At 34.2% G+C, this 21,124-nt stretch overlaps 1 protein-coding gene across 1 annotated transcript in view; it reads left to right on the plus strand.

The window, feature by feature from the left end:
• The window catches only part of OCA2 (OCA2 melanosomal transmembrane protein), a 654,184-nt gene that overhangs the window by 78,725 nt on the left and 554,335 nt on the right, over positions 1 to 21,124 (plus strand). The window lies entirely within an intron of this gene.

The raw sequence follows: 21,124 nt of genomic DNA on the forward strand, positions 1-21,124 counted from the left end.
TGTTCTGGGTCTCTGCTAACATTTCACTGGAATCAACTTAGTAACTTCTAACTGATAAATATTATAATGAGAAGCTGATAACTTCTAATGAAAGGCTGAGGGACTGACTTTGATCACTCTTACTCCCAGACTACCCCCAGTCTTGAGCAAGCTAGACCAATGGTTTTCAAAATTTTGTTCTCAATATATTTATACTATTAAAATTATTAAGGATCTGTCCAAAGAATTTTTGTTTATGTGAGTCATCTTTATAGATATTTGCTAAATTAAAATAAAAACTAATTTTGAATTTGTAGACACTCTGAAAGTGTTTCAGAGACACCCCCCCCCCCCTCCCCAGGATTCTCTGGACCATACTTTGAGAATCACAGATCTAGACAAAGGATCTATCTTCATCAAAGCCTGGAACACAAAGGCCTAGAATTCACCTTAAATTAAATACTTTCTAAAGTTCTCTAGTTGGGTAGGTTTTCCCACCCAGAAAATAGAAAGGCATGTACTTTGGGGATTTAGGGCAATGTTATTCATCAGTTTTATCCTTAGAGAATGAACAACCTACAGGTTTCTGAAAAAATCCTAGTCCTAATTCAATAATTGATTCTTTATATGAGAGAAAAAATTACTCCTCTCATTTATTATACTCTCCAGGGAGGTAAAGACAACTTTGTGGGATTGTTTTATACATATTTCACCTCATCTTTTATCTACACTGTCTCAATGAAAGGAACCACAGTACATATTCAGCACCATGGAAAGTATATTGTGTATTTTACACAATACAAATACAACCATACTAGTCACACTTACCTCAGTCATTTCAGTCAATCACTCCCTTAAAGTCAGGGAGCTAGACTAGATAATTACTAAGATCTATTCAAGTCCTGAATCTTTATGATCCTTAGTGATCTAATCTAATATCCTTTCTCATGCAAAATTTATCTGTAATTTCTATCAACTGTTTATATATTTCCAGTGCTATAGAACTTGGTGTCTCATAAAGCAATCCATTACATTCTAGTATTACTCTAACTGTTAGAAAATATTTCCTATGTGATAACATAATCTGCTTCTCTAAACTATTGTTTTTAGTTCTGGTCTCTAGAGCTATACAGAATGGGTCTACTTCTAACTCTTCATGCAATGTGAAAGATTAACCTACCAAAACACAGAGAGACTCATCATCAATAGGTTGCCTGTGAGCTAATTAATTCTTTGACTGTACAGATTACCCATAAAACAAAGAAATGTTGTAAAAGGGTCCTCTGTGTTAAAAATGACAGAATTTGGAGAACCATCTATATAGATTTATTATTAATAACTTTAAATGTAAGATTAAAATTGTCCCATGTAGAATAGATTGATATACTATTACAAACACTGAATCACATAATTATTATACTATTATTTTGATTACTACCATATTTGTATACATATAGACATTTGCTCTGAAGCTTTCAATATTGCTTTTTTTTTTTCTTCACTGTTACTGTCTTATGGGAATTACTGAATACTCCATTACTATGGAGTATTTAAAAATATTTTATCTTTAAAAATTTTATTTAAAAATATATCTACTGTTTTCTGTGGAATCTTTTTTTAGTAGCCGAATCTGAGTATTTAACTGGCTCCTTATCTTTTTCTACTGACCTTGATCAGATGAGCTAGTCTCTGGCATTCTTTCTGTCCTTGTAAAACAATTTGTTCCTGGCCCAACCCCATCCTTTCATTTTTGCCAAATCTCATTCTTCAACTCTATCTTCTTAGTCAGCTGTTCACTTTCCATGACATTTTGAAATCTGGGAAGATTTATACGAACTTAAACATTTTGAGGTAAGCACAACAAAGAGAGTAGATTATTCAATTACACAATTGTTAAAGACAAATATCTTTGAAAGACTTAGTAACTCAGATCAACTCAGTGATCCACCATCATTCAGAAGAGTGATGAGACTCTCCTGACAGAGAGATGATGGACTCAGGGTACAGAATGGAAGTTATATTTTTACAGATAGCCATATGGGATTTTTTTTTTTTTGCTTAAATTTGCATATTTGGTTTCCATCAAGTCTAAGCTAATATTCAACCTTTGGCAAGAAATCTGCAGGCAAGTGCTTTCCCTCTGTTGATTTTCTTCAATTTATCCCATATATATCTTATTTGTACATAGTTGTTTGCATGTTATCTCCTTTATTAGGGAGCAGGGACTGCCTTTGGCTTTTCTATTGCTGTTATTTAGCACAGTACCTGGCGCATAGTGGACACTTAATAAATGCTTATTGACTGATTTGTTACAAGGAGTTTCTTTTTCTTCTCTCTCCTTCTTCCCTAATTGGGTTAGAAAGTAAGGGAAAGAAAATAACTTTTCATTATTTGCAAAAAATAAATTAAAATAAAAAAATAAAATCCATTAGTGATAAAATTATTTTTGCAACTAAATTCTTATGTTACCTGCACAGATATCCTTAACTTCTGGAGATTTTTTCCTAGGGTCCTTATGGTGGTATTATATGTCATCATAAAAAAATAACAGTCATTTACTTGGAGACAACTTGTAGTCTCGTAGAGCTACACCTTAGAGCTTATGTGGTTCTCTATCACATACCAGTTACACACTTTGGGAAGCATTGATCACATTACTAGTCACACATTGGTCACTGATTAGTCATGTTAGGTCTATATTTCATAAGGATTCAGGGTCTCCCCTTCATGCCCTGGAGAGATCTTTTACTTGGGATAGGGATACTGAAAACCAAATTCATCTGGTTATAGGTTGGTGGAATGGATGCAAATGGATTCAAAAAGAAGGCTTTGTTTTTATACTGACTTATTTCCTTAGCACTTAGGATAGTGTTGAAGATACAGGTTTTTTATTATTGCTAGTTGGTTGAATGACTTATTTGATTTTTCTTGAAGTATTTTTTTTTTTAGATATGAAGAATAAAGTTTAGGGTCTTGTCGATATTTCATTTAAAGACTATTTAAAGTCATCATGCAGAAAACTTTCATCTTTGGCTCTCCAAACTTCAGGCTGAGTGATAATGGAAAAACTGCAGGTCAGTCAAGATGAGGGGATCTAATATGTTTTTTAGAAAATCATGGGAAATTGGAAGCATGGAAAGTAAAAAAGGCTATGTTTTATAGAGAAGAGGGTCTTAATAGTTGTCTGAAAGGGGGACAGATGAATTTTCCTTTGAGGTGAGAGTTCCTTGAAGAGGTATAGATATTATGTTGAAAGTAATAGAACATTGAATCAAGAAGTATTTGAATTTTGTGAAGACAAAGTTTTGCTTTTGAAAGCATGTCTTCTGTGAGAATTGAAATCTCTGTTTGACATCTCCCTAACTATTTCTTTGGATTAAAATAAAATGAGGCCATCACTATTAAAGACTAAAAGAACTGTATTTTTTTTTTTTTTTTTTTACTTCAAATCTCTTTCAAACAATTTAACTAAATTGAAAGCTAAAAGCTCTATTTGGAAGCTGTTATAAATTAGACATTTTGTGTCCGGGTCATATCTTTCTAAAGTCTGAGTTTTCCTCCATATTGTCCTGACACTTAGGAGTGGAGATGGAATGAGTATCACAGTGTTGAAAAGCAATTAAAAGGGAATATTTGTACTTTAGGAGTCATCACCTTATCTTGTCAGTGATAGATTATCTGCTCAAGATGCTGGGCAGAACCTTGAAGTTGTGAAACCTAGCCTTTGAAAAATTAAACAGCTAAAGGCTAAAAGTGAAAGCTAATAGGAAAGAATAGAAGCTTGATATTTTTGAACTGAGGCTTGTATTGACTCTTACTTCCTACACATACCATTTCTACCAGCTTTGTTCAAGGAAAGGGTCTGTTTTCATATATACTTTATATAGGAATGATGAGGTTCTTTTTTATTTCACATGCACAGTAGATTAATTCCTAGTGATATATGTCATGTCACTTTGGTCTCTGACAGCTGTTAGTCAATAAACATTTATTAATCACCTCTTATGTGGCATTATGCTAAATGCTGGGGATATAAAGAAAGGTAAATAACAGTTTCTACTCCTAATAATAATAAAACTAATATTTATATAGTGCTTACTATGTATATTAAGCACTTTGCTAGATGCTTTATAGTTATTATTTCATTTGATCCACACAGCCCTGGGCTGTCTGTGCTATTATTAATCCAATAATAATTGGAAACAGACAAACTGAGGTTAAGTATTTTGCCCAAAGTCATATAGCTAGTAAGTGTCTTAGGATGGATTTGAACTCATCTTCTTGATTCCAGGCCTAGCATTCCATCCATTGAACCATCTAATTGCCTGTTTTCAGTTTAAAGAGGGAAAATAACCAGCAAACAAGAATATTCATCACGATATTAAGGATAGGCAGTTAGGTGGTGAGTCTAGTATCAGAAATATTCTACTTAAGTTCAAATCTCAGACACTTAACTGTGTGACCTCAAACAAACAATCTCACCCTATTTGCCTCTGTTTTTTCATCTGTAAAATGAACTGGAAAAGGAAATGGCAAATCACTCCAGTTTCTTTGGTAAGAAAATCCCAAATGAGGTCATGAAGACACAACTGAAGCAACTAAACAACAAACATACAGATAAATTGGAAATCATAGAGAAGGGGGAGGCATTAAAATCAATCCTGTAAGTCTTATTCTAAGTGGCTGGAGGTTTTTTTCAGAAATCATAATTGTTCAGTCAATGAACACTTATTAAGTACTTACTATGTGTCAAGCACTGGCAATACAGATACAAATGGAGGAAAATCCTTGCCCTAAAAGAATCTGTATTTTAATAGGTAAGACAACACATAAAAGGAAATGGATGTGGGAAAGGATGGAGTTAAGGTATTTATGGGGGAAGAATGAAAATTGGCTGCCTGGATACAGGTACATCACTACCTGCTGGCTACCTAGAGTTCATCATCATGGCTCACCTGGAACATACATTTCATCCTTTAGTCCTCTTCTTCCATATGCACCTGGATTCAATATTAGGTATATGAAGATGAAAAGAAAACTGTCAAGGAACTAAAGACAGATATCTAAGTAGCTGTAAGGCAAGTTGAATCATATTAAGTTCACAAAAGAGGTTTAACTAATCATAAAGAGTCCATTAGTAAATATTTATTAAGCTCTTACTTTGTGCCAGGTGCTGGCTAAGTGCTAGAGATACTAAGAAAGGCAAATACATGGTCCCTGCCTTCTAGGAGCCTATAATTTTGGAATTACTTTGTGGAAAACTTTGCTTTTTTTTTTTTAAAGGTGTAAAAGGAAACTTGGGATGACAGATATTTGATATATTAGTGTGGTTTTTCAAGGGTTTTTACAAATTGGAATCACTTTTTCCCTCATTAGTCTGACATGCATAAGAAAATCTGACAGTAAATGAATATTCAAAGTTTCCATTATCCAGGTTTCCTTTTCATTTCTCAATAGGATTTACCTATCCTAGATTTCTAAAATAGACAGGGTAGAAGTCCATCATCAGGCACACAAAATGTGACTATATCCTTACCTAATAAGCTATCCTGTCTAGCTTTCTGTGAGTCTAATAATTTTACAGGCAACCTGTATTAGCAGAAAACAGTGACAAACATCTGCTCCCAGAACATCAAGGAAAACAATTTGCTTGTTTTTGGTACAGTTCCTTTAAAAGTAATTTATTTATGTAACTAGAAATGGCTTTAACAAATGTGAAAAGTGGAAATGAGTTTGGTTTATTCCATGGAACACCCCTCACTATTACTTAAGAATTGAATCAGCACATGGTTCTTTTTAACATCCATACTTTATAGTCACTGTAATATATACTCAAGGTCAGTGCAATATTGAAAGGCTGTTTGATGTTTGAGGCTTTAATATCCTCAAAAAGTTTAATGAAAATGGAAGCACAACAGAGTTTAATCAATAGAAAGGAATCTCTGGACAGGCCTTCAGTCAGGCTTTATTCACTAGATAAAAAACTTGAGTAGGATCAAAAAATTCTGAAAACTCGGTATGTTTTTTGAAATCTCTTTTATCATTCTAGTTGTTTGCAGAGTCTTCCAGTTAGAGTATGAGGTCTTTGAGATCAGAGAATATTTTTTGCTTTTGTTTGCATCCCTAGCATTGCCTGGCACATAGTAGGTGTTTATAAATGCTCTCTGACTTGACAAAGGACTAGGAAAGTGAATAACATTTTTTTTTGTCTTTATCTACAAATGTTATATTCCTGTTAAGCAGTATGGAGTAGCAGTATGGCGTCAGTTACCAACTTGCTATGTGACTGTGATCACTCACTGAACTTATCTTGATTTCCTTGTTTGCAAAATGAAAACATTTGTGGATTAAATCAGAGATATTAAAATTATGGGTTTCAGGCCATGAGCCCACATATACAGCTCACAAAACTTCTGAGTGAACTGAAGCAGACTAAAATGCAATTGGGAGATTTTTTAACAAAATAAGTAAGGGGCAGAGCCAAGATGGTGGAAAATAGGCAGGTCTTTGAGCTCTTCTTGCTTCCCTCACATCAACACCAGATCAAGCCTCTGAATGGATTTTGGAGTGACAGAAACCACAAATATTTGGAGCATTTTCAGCAGAAGATATTTTGAAAGAACTTTAGGAAAGGTCTGTCTCAATCGGGCAGGAAGAATTCAGCAAAGACACAGCACAGGGAAGCTCAGGATGGAGGTGGGCCAGGGGAAATCTAGTGGGAGGCTCTTTGCCAAAATACAGCAGCATTGGCTACTAAGTCTTGGTTCAGAAGCCAGTGAATCAGCAGATTAGCTGTGAGACCCTCCAATGCAACTACAGAAAGTAAATAGTGAGCCTCAGAACTCTAGCATAATGCAAGACTTGGCCATATCCATCCAACATGGGAAGGAAGCCAGTAACACCAGCCTTAGGACACCATGAAGAGGAAGCTTGGGACAATTTCCCCTTTGCCATAAGAACAGTCTTCAACCTTTAACAATGAGCAAAAAATTTTCTCTAACCATAGATAGCTATTATGGAGGCAGGGAAGATCAGACCTCAAACCCTGAGGATACTAAAGACAAAACATCTTCAGATGAAGCTTCAAAGGGTAATATGAATTAGTTTCCAACTCCAAAGGCTCTCTTGAAAGAATTTTAAAAAGATTTTAAAAGAGAAAAGAAAAATAGGGAAAGAAAATTAGACCTTTGGAGAAGGAAACAGAAATTGAAGAAAACTACTCCTTAAAAATTTAAGCTTTGGCTAAATGGGAAAAGAAAACAACTCCTTGAAAAACAAAAATTGTGAAATGAAAAAAGAATCTAGTGAACAAAACAACTCATTTAAAAGTTCAATTGGCCAAATGCAAAAGGAGATAAAAAAGGTAACCGAAGAAAATAATTCACTAAAAAATTAGAATTGAACAAATGGAAGTGAATGACTCAATGCACATCAAAAATCAGTCAAACAAAACCCAAAAATGAAAAAATAGAAGAAAATGTAAAATACTAATTATAAAATAACTGATCTGGAAAATAGATCCAGGAGAGACAATCTAAGAATTATTGGACTATCTGAAAATCACGATGAAAAAAAGAGCCTACACCATGTCTTTCAAGAAATCATCAAGGAAAACTGTCCAGATGTCCTAGAACCAGAAGATAAAATAGCCATCAAAAGAACCCATTGATCAACTTCTGAAAGAGACCCCAAAATGAAAACTCCAAGGAATATTATAGCTAAATTCCAGAATCATCAGATGAAGAAGAAAATACTGCAAACAGCCAGAAAGAAACAATTCAGATATTGAGAAGACACAATCAGGATTACCTAGGACCTAGCAACTTCTATTTTAAAGGATTGAAGGGCCTGGAATATGATATTCTGGAGGGTAAAGGAACTAAGACTGCAGACAAGAATTCACTAACCAGTAAAATTAAGCATTATCTTTCAGGGGAAAAGATGGATATTCAATGAAATAGGGAATTTTCATTTATTTTTGATGAAAATACTAGAGCTGAACAGAAAATTTAATCTTCAAATACAGAACTCACATGAAGCATAAAAAGGTAAAAAAGGAAGAAAAAAAACAAAATAAATAAGACTATAATACAACATAAGTAATGTTAATTTGTGGTTTTCTAAGTCAATATGAGGTCAGCAGGAATCCATTTCTGTTTTAGTTCAGCAATACTAGACTAGATGATTTTTAAGGTAAATTTTTATGATTTTTTTATGTGAATAAAACTTCAGATTATGGATTTAATATTGGAATTTTCAGTTCAGTGCTTGGTCATACATATTCTAAAGCTCCCTGGTCTTTCCTTGACATTGGTAGAAGAACCTTCTTTCAGTGGTAATTAGATAAGATCCCAATATCTAGAACAATAAACCTATTTATATCTCAAATTGAGGTTCGCAAATATATTTTTAATAACAAGAACAATATTGGAAGTAAAATATTATTATCCCTATTTTACAAATGGGGAATTTAAAATGTAGAGAAATTAATTGCCAGAATCCATACAGCTAATCTTATACTAGATCTCCTGACCTGAAGTTTATTGTTCTGCCCATTATATCATTGGATTTTACTTCAGTTGACCAATTAAAGATTGCTGTAGCTTTGGTATTCACATCTCATCATACCCTCTGGTTTTGTCCCTCTGATTGGAAGGCTAGAAAGTGGAACTCTCCCATAATCTCCTTATAAAGAGAAGTTCATAAGTAATTCTCCAATTGATAAATGGTCAAAGGATATGGACAGACAGTTTTCAGAGGATGAAATTGAAACTATTTCCACTCATATGAAAGAGTGTTCCAAATCACTATTAATCAGAGAAATGCAAATTAAGACAACTCTGAGATATCATTACACACCTATCAGATTGGCTAAGATGACAGGAACAAATAACGATGAATGTTGGAGGGGATGTGGGAAAACTGGGACACTGATGCATTGTTGGTGGAGTTGTGAATGGATCCAACCATTCTGGAGAGCAATCTAGAATTATGCCCAAAAAATTATGAAACTGTGCATACCCTTTGATCCAGCAGTGCTACTACTAGGCTTATATCCCAAAGAAATACTAAGAAGGGAAAGGGACCTGTATGTGCCAAAATGTTTGTGGCAGCTCTTTTTGCTGTAGCTAGAAACTGGAAGTTGAATGGATGCCCATCAATTGGAGAATGGTTGGGTAAATTATGGTATATGAATGTTATGGAATATTATTGCTCTGTAAGAAATGACCAGCAGAATGAATACAGAGAGGCTTAGAGATGCTGAGTGAAATGAGCAGAATCAGGAGATCATTATACACTTCAACAACAATACTGTATGAAGATATATTCTGATGGAAATGGATATCTTCATCAAAGAGAAGATCTAATTCAGTTCCAATTGATCAATGATGGACAGAAACAGCTACACCCAGAGAACGAACACTGGGAAATGAGTGTAAACTGTTTGCATTTTTGTTTTTCTTCCCAGGTTATTTTTTACTTTCTGAATCCAATTCTTCCTGTGCAACAAAAAATTCGGTTCTGCACACATATATTGTATCTAGGATATACTATAACATATTTAACATATATGGGACTGCCTTTCATCTAGGGGAGAAGGGGTGGAGGGAAGGAGGGGAAAATTTGGAACAGAAGTGAGTGCAAGGGATAATGTTGCAAAAAATTACCTATGCATATGTACTATCAAAAATGTTATAATTATAAAATTAATAAAAAAATTAAAAAAAAAGAGAAGTTCAAAGAGTCAAAATCCCAAAATCTCTTCATTGATCACTAGCTATCTTTTGTATATTATCTTTTCCAATTCAGCTGTAAGCTCTTTGAGATTGTTTGAATTTTGATGGTTCAGAGTGAATGTAAATATAAATTGTTTATGTTCTGTCTTGAAATCCTGAGGGTCTTTTCTTCTAAGATGAATTTTTTTGTGAAGGCAAATTGGGGCATTTTTTGCCTCAATTCTTTCCCAACCTTTTTCACTGAATGGATACTGTCTCAGACAAATAGAAACCTGTTAAAGATCTTAGCTTAAAAAAGGCCAAGATCTCCCACTGCATCCAGGGCCAGAACCAATCATCCTGACTTATGTTTTACTGCTGGACTCAGATGCCTGCAGGAGGGAGTGATGATTCTGCACAGCCTTGCTTCACTTAATTTTTTTTAACCTTTTATTTATGATTTTTATTTATTTATTTTTATTATAGATTTTTATTTACAAAACTTATTCAGGGGTAGTTTTCAACATTGACCTTCTGTTCCAATTTTTCCCCTTCTTCCTCCCACTCCCTCCCCTAGATTGCAGGTAGTCCAATACATGTTAAATATGTTAAAGTATATGTTAAATACAATATATGTATACATATTTATATAGTTACCTTGCTGCTCAATAAAGATCGGATCTAGAAAGAAGGTTAAAAAAAACCTGAGAAGGAAAACAAAAATCTTGCCTCACTTAAATAAAATTCACTTGCAAATCAAGACATCACCCTTCTTGATGTCATGGGACCTCTTGGAGAGCAATGTCAACAATAAACTAGTTCTTTGAGAGCAGGGTCTGTCTTTTTGTTATTTTAGCCCAATGTCCAGCACATGATAGTGTTTACTAACCATTGATTATATTACATATAATCTGGCTTGAATCTTCCTTCTCTGGAAGCCAGAGGCTATAGAAAATTTGAAAAAGATATTGGCTTTCTTTTATCATAATGATCCAAACCAGCAAGATGAAGGTTTCTTCTTCTTCTTTTTTTTTTTTTTTCTTTCTTTTTCTTTTTTTTTTTTTTTAGTTTTCTCTCTTTATTAATATAAAGGCAATTGGAATTATAAGAAGACTTCACTTTCTTAGGATTATAAAACATTTTATTATTGCTGCCACTAGCTACCCAGGAAACTGAAAAAGGTAAGACTGTAATTGAGGGAGTCTAGAACTGTCTTAATTTTGAAACTCGAAGCCCAAATCACTTGGAGAAATCAGAAATCAGCTCCTTCCCTGAATGCCTTTTTTTTTAAACCACCATAGTGTTGTTTCTGCTTCTCAACCTTCCTCATATTCCAGTTTTTAACAGTCTGAAGTTGGTCAGGCTAAAGAAGAATGAGAAAGAGATGTAATGCTTCAAACTGCAGGAGGTCAAGCAATCCTCTTCTGTTAGCACTGTGTTTAGGATCAGCTTAATACACCAATTTTCCAACTATTAAACTCCATTGGAAACAGCTGGAGAGAAGCCCCATGTGGAGAGGAGGAATAATCCACAGCTGGCAGTCACCTCACCAACAGTTGTGGGGAGAAAGGAAAATATATGAGTAAAACGAAGCAGGAGGTGGGGTGGAGAAAGCCTGCGTTGTCAGGAAAGGAAATATGGGGAGAGGCTATTATTAATGTGTAAGGAAAGGAAATATGGGGAGAGGCTATTATTAGTGTGTAAGCTTTGATGTTTTGAGTGGCTTTCTATATTCAAAAAAGAAATAAAAATGGAATATATCTCTGAGGGAGAGCGGCAGATGGAAAAATATTAATAAGAAGGCAGTTAGTGTTTAATGTATTGTCTTTTAGAGCACTGCCTCAAAGGTCAAAGAAGAGCAATGGAAGCTGTACAGGATTTTTTCCCCTTTTTGGATTAGATAATATTTGAGCATCTTTTGTGATGATTCTGATTTTAGGTCCCAACTTAAAAAGGGAGGGGGGGAGACAGTTATGATTTTTAAAAAATATGCTAGTCTAATTTAGAGAGCCTATTTTTCTGGTTGCATTTACATAACAAATGACCCCACATGTGTGAGTCACTCTGCAGATTTAAAGTGCTATATAAATGTCAATTATTGTTATTATTGTTCTTTTTTCTTTTTTTTTTTTGAGTTTGAATTATTTTTTATTGTAGTTTTTATTTTCAAAACATGCAAGGATAATTTTTTTTTATAATTGACTCTTTTTTTTTTTTTTTTTTTTTTGAGGCTGGGGTTAAGTGACTTGCCCAGGGTCACCCAGCTAGGAAGTATTAAGTGTCTGAGACCAGGTTTGAACTTGGGTCCTCCTGAATTCAAGGCTGGTGCTCTATCCACTGCGCCACCTAACTGCCCCTATAATTGACTCTTAAAAAACCTTGTGTTCCAATTTTTCTCGTCCTGCTCCCTCCCCCTTCCCTTAGATGGCATGTAATCTAGTATATGTTAAACATAATAAAAATATATGTTAAATCCAATGTAGGCATACATATTTATACTTATTGTTATTTTCTTAACAATTTTGTTCCAATTGTTCCAATTTTTCCCTCCCTTTCCTCAACCCCCTCCCCTAGATGACATGTAATATAATATATGTTAAACATGGGAAAATATATGCTAAATCCAATATAGACATACATATTTATTGTTATTCTCTTAACAAAACAAAATCAATCTAGCCCAGGAGAGTACATTAGCTTTATTGCCCATTGCTGGACTTTATAATATAGTATAATTTTATATTACAGTGAATATCTTTGACCAAAATAAAACATTCATTGCTTGGTAGTCAATTTTCTGGTAATGAGACTTCACACTTGATTGATCCTAAGTCATTACTAGAGTGATATTCAGTAATATAATACATAATTATTATAATTTTATTACTATAAATATTATATATCACATATTAGATAATGTTATATAAAGTTATATAATTATGACTAATAATATAATAATAATAGTAATATAAGATTTATAGCTTGTTAGGATCTACTAGAACTTGGGCCACTGACAGAGCCTACAAGCATCTCCCTGCTGCAATAAAGCAAGTTTTAGAAGAAGACTGTTTTAACATTTGTTTTAAATTTAAAGTAAATTTAGAGTAACAACATTTATGATAAATTTGAGATGTCTACTGTATTTCCTTTATGTGAAGATATTACTGTCTGCTTACCAACAAGTCACTGAGCTAAACTATCCACACATGAGGCTTTATTTTGGGATACTTCACCTTGTAGTAGAATAGATTAGTTATTATTGTTCTCCAAATTGGAAGAATAGGAATTGGTTTGATCCAGGATGGGGAAATAAAATCCACTGTATTTGGAGGAAGGCAACATGAATTCAAATCTCTGTCCTGCTATTTAGTCTTTGTATAATTGTGGGTAATCAATTCAGTAAGCACTAGTCACAAGGCTCAGTTTTGGACATAAGGAGACAAAGGCCAAGATAGTCCCTGTCTTCAAAAAGCTAACATCATTTAGAGTTATAGAGGAGTCATATACACAGATAAATGTTTTAAAAACAAATACAAGGTAATTCGCTTAGAAAGACTTTAGTAGCTGAAAGGACCAGCTGTTTGAATAAAATAAAAACTGTTTTGAAAGTCAGGTCAATCTCTGTTTCTTCATCTAGAGAATGTAGGGAGTAGAACTAGGTAATGTCTAAAATTCCTTAGATATTCTATAGTATGATCTATAAATTCGGAAGTATTCTGATGTGACGGTGGTGATAAACAAAGTCAAATCTTGCCTCAGCATCTACTAGCTTTGTGACTCTGGGCACATCAGTCTCTTTCATTTGAGTATTCTCATCTGCAAAACAATAATAATAATAATAATAATAATAATAATAATAATAATAATAATAATAATAATAATAATAATAATAGCACCTATTTTATAAGGTTATCTTAAAAGGGAGGGAAGTAAAGGATACAAGCATTTATATTGCAGAGCCAAGTGCTCTGCTAAGTGCTTTTACAAATATTATCTCATTTGATCCTGAAACAAAAATTAAGTGACTTGTATAGAGTCACACAGCTAACTTGCCTAAGGCATAAGTCTCTGAAGGCAAAATTTGAATTCAGATCTTCTTAATTCTAGGCAAAGCCTTCTATTGAAGGTCCCACAACCTCACTCACTCTCAAAAATTTTATATGTATTTTAATTTTAAACAGATAATATATGTATAAAGTATTTTGTAAATCTTACAGAAATGGATAAATGTTGGCTATTTTTATATTGGTGCTTAAGTATCATATTCTAAATTTGAGTTTAATAATGATTATAAAGATCCAATACCTGTTTTTGTTTAAAACACTTTATTGTTTAAAATGCCAGAGTCTGGACCAGAATTGCTATTTTTAAAAATACTTATATATGCATACACACAGAGTATATACCTAATTCTAATTAAGCTATTGAGACTTTGGAAAGAAATAGGCAAGTGGGCAACCCATCTACCAATTTTAGACAAATAAACAGAATTAGGAATTCCATTCCATATATGCTGATTGAAAAAGGTTATTTTCAACTTACTAAGCAATATCTGCCACCTAGCTATTGTTATTCATAAGTTAGATTTTCCAAATCCTGTGGGATGTTTAGGTAGTTGAACTAATTAAAAGCATCTGAGAATATTACTTTTTCCAGAAGCATGATGAGAAAACCCCATTAAAAATCTTCATCTGAAAAAACAAAAAACAAGCTAGTTCTCTTTAAACCTCATTAACTTGTACAAAATTCTTCTTGTAGGCATTTCTGAAGGGTGAACTTGAATGGCTACTGAGAAGATATTACTGCTAATTTTAATTTTAGTATAAATACATAGACTTTAATTTACTTGGTCCATCTAGTGCCTTACTTGAACTACCCATCGTGCATTTAGAGATTTAAGTTCTGGAAACTAAACAGAACAATCTCCCCCAAAATTATTCAACCCAAATTGATTATTAAACAATATGTATTGTTTAATAATGTATAAAAAACTGGAGCTTGTATTTTGAGACAACTTTCCAAAAGTCTTAATGGATGACTTTGGGTCCCAACTCAGCTTGAGATTCTGGTAAATGATTGATCCCATGGAAAATAGTTATATCTACTTGTATAGATTCCATATAGTGGCTGAAAGGGAGCGAATAATCATTATTCTTTTGTAGACCTTGATTTCCTTTGCCTGTTAGGCTGTTCAGTTACTAAATTGAGCTAGCTAATGGCTAGAATAAGTGAGAATTACTTTTAGCTGCACAATTTGGTGAGTGGTCTGGAGTCTGATACAACTTGTATAGGTCACAGAGTAATGTGAAACAATAATTTAAAAACACTTAAATTAGGGTAGAGGTTTTTAATCTGGGGTTGACAAACTCCAGGGCAGGATCTGTGGATAGATTTCTAGTGTTCTGGGAACTTATATGGGAAAAAATTACAACCCCCTCCCCAATATAATTAGCTTCCTTTGGAATCCTATGCATTTTATTTTACACATTTCAAAACATTCCGAGAAGACATTGATACAAAAATGATGAGAAGCCAATACTTATATGTCTTTCCCAAGCAGCTAAAATTCCTGCTCTCGAATTGACCTCTATATAATTTTGTCAACAATGATCATTGTTTCCACATTGTACATGGGCACTGAGGAACATGCTGTGGTATGGTTCAAAAGAAATGATCCCATCTGTCGAGTAGCATAAGATTTTACTTGTAATTATAATATAATAATAATAGTTAACATTTACATAAAGCATTCAAGATTTTCAAAGTGAGTGCTTAAAATATTATCTCATTTTATTCTCACAATAATCCTGAGAAGATATGTGTTATGATTATCTCCCCGATTTTACAGAGAAGGAAACTGAATTAGATAGAAGTTCCATGACTTAAGTCATACAGATTTTAAGTGTGAAAGGCCATATTTGAAATCAGGTCTTCCCAACTTCGGCCTAGGACTCTATTCATTATGCCCCTGAACTGCCCTGAAAAAACTGAAGAACATTTTCAGTGAGTTCTTGACTGCTCATTCTTTGTTCAAGTAAACAATATTTAAAGGAAGATATAAAGGGGAATAGAGTTCATAGGATTATTAATATCATTTCCTGGTGATAATATTATTGCTCTAGGTGAACTTGAAATAATATCAAATTCATTCTTTCTAATCATCCTAATAATGTGCTTTCCTTTGGAGAATGTATATGTATATATCTTGCCTAACCTCAGTCATTCCCAACATGTTTATTTACAGTAGTATTGTATATCTAAGATTTTGAGTCTCCATAGAGCAAAAAATACCCTGAAAAATTTCTTGCATTGGTTCTAATGCAAATAGGTACAAAATACTGCTTAATACATTCTTCTTTTTTATTTTGCTGGGAAAGTGATTAAAAAGCAAGGCTGCACTGACTCTGCACTGACACTGACCTGTGATTTTTCAACCAATGCAAATAAGTGACTGCTCTGTAATTTAGAGGCTTAGAAAATTGCCTGGAACTCTGAGAAAACCAGTGAATATGGGTTCCACAGCCACTATAGGTCTACAGTGAGACTTGAATCTCCAGGTCTTTGGCCCTGGGGCAACTTCCAACTAGCACACCATCCTGCCTCTCATCTGTGGCCATAAGATTCAAAAAGACTAGTGATAGTTCAGATTTCTACAGCTCTACTCTTTGTAAAAATACAATATGCTTCCTCTCAGACCTTAAATGGCAATTGATTTTGCAATGAACCATACCATACATTTCTTAATATTACAACTCTCTGTATTGGTAACTAATTTTTCCTTATAGAGAATCTAATGAATGTAATTATTCTTATAATTAATTTGTGGATTGTAGAATGACTTATGGTTACTTAAACAACACTTTTCAAAAAATGATATTTTTAATGGGGAGGGGAGAAGAATGGGTTACATTTGGTCTACCAACCCTGAGACCAAAAAAAAAAAAAAAAAAAAAAGATGGATAATTTTGGGGTGGTTGGTGGCTGCTGTAATTCCAAGTTTAGAAGGATCAACAGCAACATATCAGCAGGGACTTATTATTGCTTATATTTGAATGTATTATAATTAGAAAACAGCTGTGAGAGTTGGTGGTTTACTGGTGTTTAATGAGCTATTGCCTCCCCTACCCACATTTGTCAGGATACTTAATTGGGTCCATCTGGCGGGTAATTCTGGGGATCTCAGATTCCTAAAATTTCATAAAGGCTGGAAGCAATCTTTGACTATTGATTCAAGAGGAAATTATTGGTGAATAGCCTCCAGTTTCAGTGAAATACTATTGCCTTTTCCTCTTGGAGATGTTGTAGGGCCAGTAAGGGTTGGGAAAGCCTGAACAGTTTAGGTCATTACCTTATAAATAATTTCTCTGAAGCTATTGTAGTTTTGGAATATAAACTCTGCCTCCTTTTTTTTGGTGAATGAGGAAAGCATGATGATAGGAAAGGGAATATTAAAGAATTTGCTTTCCTAATATCAGTCTTATCAATCTTTCTTCTGCCACTATCCTATTTCATTATTTTATTAATAGCGTATGTAGTCTCAGTGATAATGTACTTTTATGCTCATTAGAATGTAAACTCCCCTTATAAAAATAATCAATTTTTTTCTTTGTTTCTGAAGCAGCTTTTGTATTGCCTGGTACTTAAAACTTAATAATGGCTTGTTGATTGATTGCTATCAAAGACTTTAGTTTAGATCCCAAAGTTTTAGTCTCATAAAATGCTTGATTGGTGATGATTTCCTTCTATCAGCCTCTTAGAGTATGATCCACAAGTTGGATTGTGATGAAGCTGTATTAGTGAAATGTGGAGATAGATATTGCAGTGGATAGAGCATTGGTCCTAGGATCAAGATTTGGTTTCAAATTTGACCTCAGGTATTTCCTAGCAATGTGATTTCCCAGGGTTATTATGAGGATCAAATGAAATAATAATTATAAAGCACATTGCTAGACACATAATAAGTGCTATGCAAATATTAGCTATTATTATTGTTATATGGGAAAGCACATCTAAGAATCATGAGGATATAAAAAGAATATAGGATAGAAAGAGAACTGAATTTGGAGTCAGGAGATCTGTGTTAAAAAACAAACACTAGATGTGTGATCAAGATGTTTGGAGAAAGTAAGCTACAATTTCATGTTCAAAGGTACATATATTGATCACACAGGGCAATGGGATATGAGCAATTTATAGAATTGTATTTCCATAACAAAGACATCTCAACTGACTTAGTTGTACAAGATATTGAGTCACTGAATTGGTAGATAAAAGTCAAGCAAAAATCAAGAAGTGGGTGAAAGATAGTTGCAAGCACTGAGTACACATGCTTATTGAGTTCATTATTATTAACTTCTCCCCAAAGGAGGAGTTTTCTGCCATTTTTGAACATGGGGTGTATGATGAGTCAAGGAGAACATGTCAAGGAGAAATATGCAATGGAAGGACCAGGAAATCTGTTAATTTTCCCATCCTCCACCAATGAAGCCATATGGGAGGGAACAGGAAATAAAAGGCTCATTCTGCTGCCTTTTGGGCAGATCTTCCCAGGGACTGCTCTTTGGACTATCACTTGTTTCTTGAAGAATTGTAAATTAACAACTTAATTCATATACTTTTGAGTCCTTTTTATCTTTGCAGCATATTTATAACAGGGATACCTTACAACTGTAAGTGGAACCTGGAAAGCTTTGTGGATTACTAATCCTTTTTTATCCTTAGGCATAGTTCCTCTATGAATGGGTAGTCCACATGTGGTTTAAGGGATTTTGTTTAGTTCTTCTGTTAGGTTCTTACTAAGTGCTAATGACATAATGAGATATTAGGTTTTTACTAAGTGCTAAGTCGGTACTTAACAATTTTCTAGTTCCGGCCTTTACTGGGAGTTTGACTTGTGAATTCCTGGGGAAGAGCTTGCATGCTTAGGAGGAGCAAGTTCATTGGTTGAAGTAATTTTTCCCAGAAGCCCTTGCATTATCCCATGCCCATTCTCTGGGAGGATAAAAGAGGGCAGCTCTGGAGGAAAAGGGAGTCTCTGATCTAGACCAGACTTGAGGCTGCTCTCTGCAGGAAGGGAAGACGGTTCTCTACAGGAAGAAGAATCTGTCAGAGAGATTTGAGTTGACACAGCAGATCTCCTCCCAGAGAGCGATCGGCAGCTTCTGGAGACAACAGCACGTTACAAATTGGCGCCCAATGTGGGGCAAGGACTTTTGCTTATCCTGAGAAGGACTTATTCTGAGCCTTTCAGAGGAGCTAGACCGGACCATCGCATTCATCTTCAGCATTTCTTAATGGGTTCCTATTCCTAAGGCTACCTTTATTCAACTAGTTGATTCTGCACTCCTTCTACAGCTGCTTTTACTGCTGTTGGTCACTACTACTCCATTGGATTTTATAATTATCATTAGACCTCTGGAACTGAAGAACTCCACTTTGGGACACATTTTTCTATGAATCCACCTCTCCATCAGGAACCTTCTCATCTAGAAGATGTTCTATTCATTCAAGCTATTCTCTAATTGATTAATGGTCAAAGGATATAAACAGACAATTTTCAGATGAAGAAATTAAAATCATTTATAGTCATATGAAAAAATGCTCTAAATCAGTATTGATCAGAGAATTGCAAATTAAGACAACTCTGAGATACCACTACACATCTGTCAGATTGACTAAGATGACAGGAAATGATAATGATGAATGTTGGAGGGGATGTGGGAAAACTGGGACACTGATAAATTGTTGAATTGTGAATGGATCCAACCATTCTGGAGAGCAATCTGGAATTATGCCCAAAAAGTTATCCAACTGTGCATATCCTTTGATCCAACAGTGCTATTACTGGGCTTATATCACAAAGAGATCCTAAAGGACATGTGCAAAACCATTTGTGGCAGCCCTCTTTGTATTGGCAAGAAACTGGATGCCTATAGATTGGAGAATGGCTGAATAAATTGTGGTATGTGAATGTTATAGAATATTATTGTTCTGTGAGACATGACCAACAGGATCATTTCAGAGAAGTCTGGAGAGACTTATATGAACTGATGCTGAGTGAAATGAGTAGAACCCGGAAATTATTGTACATGGCAATAACAATATTATATGATGATCGATTTTGATGGACGTGGCTTTTTCTAGCAATGAGGTGATTAAGGTCAATTCCAATGGCCTTGTGATGAAGAGAGCAATCTGTACCCAGAAAGAGGACCGTAGGAATTGAGTGTAGATCACAACATAGCATTTTCATTCTTCTTATTGTTTGCTTGCATTTTGTTTTTTCTCATTTTTTTCCTTTTAAATCTGATTTTTCTTGTGCACCAAGATAATTGTATAAATATGTATAGAAGAATTGCACATGTTTAACATATATTGGATTACTTGCTGTCTAGGGGAAAAGGTGGAGGAAGGAAGGGAGAAAAAAATTTGGAAGGGTTTTTGCAAGGTTTTGCAAGGGTGAATGTTGAAAATTATCTATACATATGTTTTGAAATTAAAAAAAAACCTTCAATAATAATAATAATAAAGAAGATGTCTGTATTCTATGGATCTCTCATTACTAGTGAGTCTCTGGTTTAGCCTACCATTTCATGAGGCACCTAGGCTATGATCTTTTTATTCCCTGCTTCATTCCTTACTTTCCAGACTTTTTTTTATCTTCTATCAGCAGCAGCCTTGTCCATGTGTCAGTATGTCTCCTTTTTCATATAAAGGAGGAAATTTGTTGTATGTTGTCATAACTCCTTGAAGGAAGAAACTTCCCTTTTTTAATTGCATTTTTGCCCCTAGGACTTGATACACTTGGCACAGTGCCTGACAAAGGGTAAGCACGTATTAAATGCAATAAATGCCCAACCTGTTTATCAGTTAGGAAGGAACAAACATAATGAAATCATCAGGTGAGAGACCGGGCTGCCATCTCTCTTCTCTCTTGAGTCTTCTGGCTAGTTTAAAGTAGTTCTGATTCACTTGAAGTCTTAAGAAAGAAAAAAGATTGAAAAGGGGATGGGTCGCTTCTTTTGCATAGACATTCAGTTTTGGTTCAGCTGCTCCTGAGTCATCAGTTCTTCCAGCTCTATAGGCAATTAGAGGATTTTTTTTCATTGAAAAGTACAATATTATATTGAATAGAGGTATCAGAAATGCAGCCCACTGGCCACATGTGGTCGATAACACTTGTGAACGTAGTCTGAATTAGATTAAAATGTAATTGGGAAATATTTAATAAATTAGATGAAAATACAATAAAACAAAGATAACATTCCATTTTAAATTTAAATCAATATGTGGCCCAAGGGGATCCCTAGATATGGGTTTGCTCTATTATTATTTGAGTTTGACATTTTTGCTCTAAAAGACTTTAATGACTTCATCACTACAGGATAGAATGTGTATTTATTCTTTCAAGGAAATTTGCCTCACTTTTT

This window comes from Sminthopsis crassicaudata, chromosome 3 (genome assembly GCF_048593235.1).
Source record: "Sminthopsis crassicaudata isolate SCR6 chromosome 3, ASM4859323v1, whole genome shotgun sequence".
NCBI classification, from domain to species: domain Eukaryota; kingdom Metazoa; phylum Chordata; class Mammalia; order Dasyuromorphia; family Dasyuridae; genus Sminthopsis; species Sminthopsis crassicaudata.